Source organism: Bidens hawaiensis, unplaced genomic scaffold (genome assembly GCF_021521415.1).
Source record: "Bidens hawaiensis isolate Kalapana, Puna unplaced genomic scaffold, B.hawaiensis_p1.1 tig00037342_1, whole genome shotgun sequence".
In the NCBI taxonomy this organism is placed as follows: domain Eukaryota; kingdom Viridiplantae; phylum Streptophyta; class Magnoliopsida; order Asterales; family Asteraceae; genus Bidens; species Bidens hawaiensis.
Genome location: NW_027496529.1, coordinates 15,001 through 17,500, shown reverse-complemented (window position 1 = coordinate 17,500; position 2,500 = coordinate 15,001).

Sequence of the window (2,500 nt, the reverse complement as noted above, 5' to 3'; positions counted from 1 at the left end):
GATAAAATGTCGGCGTTGCCCGGTAAATTATCCACGTTGCCCGGCAAACCTGGCCCGCTGCCCGGTAAGGTTAGCACGCTGTTCGACAAACCTGTTACGGTCCATCGGCTTCGGGTTAACCCGAAGACATGATGTCATGATTCCATACCCGTTAACGTCGACCCATTCTGTAAAAAAACCTGGAACGTTGATGTCGAGCGAGCCCGGTCCGCATTCGGGTCCGAGCACGACACGGATCTACGTTTTAAACACATGACTGACTAACGATCGTGACCGACTAACGATTCCATAACACACCACCTATACCCATGATAATGCTTCCCCGCTACAAGTCCCATTTTCGTGAAACTTGTGGTGACGTCGAGGGCCCGAGCACGACACGGTCAACGTGTTGACCCGAAAACATGAGGTTACCAACCCCGACCCCATAAACCGCTCATAAAGTGTCCTCTCATGTCCCGGACGCAACGCCTCGTGTCATTAAAGCGGAGTTGCCCAAAACAGGCCCACGGGCCCACCAAGCCCGGCCCGCGGGCCCTTAACGACACGAAAGGGGGTTCATTTCTCTTGGACAGTCATATCTCATGGTCACGAGTACCCTCACAGAGCCTCGTGTCGATCCAACCCCGTTTGGACACCTTGCCCCCACCAAAGGCCTTACGGACCAACCGGGCCCACCAAGCGGCCCGTCCCGACCCGAAAACCAAAATTTTTTTTTTTGGGAAACTCATATTTCAATGTCCCGATGCCCCACGCCAAATTTCGTGTCAATCCGACCTCGTTTGGTAGGGTTTTCAAAAATTATGATTCCTCAAAAATTTAATATCTGTTCCTGTCACTATGCTAATTGTTCAGAATGCATATATAGGGAAGGGGTGGGTGTTGAGCGCCCATGCCTGGGCAAAGTTGGCTACCAAGCTAAAATATGGAGGTTCAACGTATGAGAAACCAAAGCCCCTCCCCCATGTTGCATACGAAGCTTGCCCAACGACTTGGTTTCTTGCACAACGACCCGAGTATACTGCCCCAAAGTTGCACGCCCATGGCCAGGCCAAGGCATGCCAAGGCGCCCATGGGCAAGCCAAAGGCATGCCTAGGCACGGCCAAAGCAAGCCAAAGGCACGGCCAAGGCAAGCCAAAGGCATGCCAAGGCAAGCCAAAGGCACGTCTAGGGCATGCCAAGGCACGCCCATGGTCAGGCCAAGGCTTGCCAAGGCACGCCCATGGCCAGGCCAAGGCATGCCAAGGCGCCCATGGGCAAGCCAAAGGCATGCCAAGGCACGCCCATGGGCAAGCCAACGGCATGCCAAGGCGCCCATGGCCAGGCCAAGGCACGTCCAAGGCATGCCAAAGCTCGGCCAAGGCAAGCCAAAGGCATGCCTAGGCACGCCCATGGCCAGGCCAAGGCATGCCAAGGCGCCCATGGGCAAGCAAAAGGCACGGCCAAGGCATGCCAATGCGCCCATGGGCAAGCCAAAGGCATGCCTAGGCACGGCCAAGGCAAGCCAAAGGCATGCCAAGGCAAGCCAAAGGCACGTCTTGGGCATGCAAGGCTCGGCCAAGGCATGCCCTGGCACGCACATGGCCAGGCCAAGGCAAGCCAAAGGCATGCCAAGGCAGGCCAAAGGCACGTTCAAGGCATACCAAGGCGCCCATGGGCAAGCCAAAGGCATGCCAAGGCACGCCCATGGCCAGGCCAAGGCATGCCAAGGCGCCCATGGGCAAGCCAAAGGCACGTCTTGGGCATGCAAGGCTCGGCCTAGGCACGGCCAAGGCAAGCCAAGGCAAGCCAAAGGCAAGCCTAAGGCATGCCAAGGCGCCCATGGGCAAGCCTAAGGCATCCCAAGGCAAGCCAAAGGCACGTCCAAGGCATGCCAAGGCGCCCATGGGCAAGCCAAAGGCATGCCAAGGCACGCCCATGGCCAGGCCAAGACATGCCAAGGCGCCCATGGGCAAGCCAAAGGCATGCCAAGGCACGCCCGTGGGCAAGCCAAAGGCATGCCCAGGCACGCCCATGGCCAGGCCAAGGCAAGCCAAAGGCATGCAAAACTCGGCCAAGGCATGCAAAACTCGGCCAAGGCACGGCCAAGGCATGCAAAACTCGGCCAAGGCACGGCCAAAGGCATGCCAAGGCATGCAAAACTCGGCCAAGGCTAGCATATGGGTGCCTTCAAAAATTATGATTCCTCAAAAATTTAATGTCTGTTCCTGTCACTTTGCTAAATGTTCAGAATGTATATATAGGGGGGAGTGGGTTGAGAGCAAGCATGCCTTAGGGAAGGTTGCCCCCTTGTCATGGCTGTGGGCTGCCATGACATGCTTGCTCGTCCGTTCTAGGCATGATTTAAGGTCGATGGTGGGTTTACGAAATTTTGTGGTGCAACGACACGTCCCTTTTATCCAAACGAAGCGTGGCTGGGGTGCTGGGTTGCTTTACTCGTCCAAGGCTTGATTCTTGGCTTTCCTGGTTTGGTTTCGAGAAGCGGCTGCCGAGGTGTAT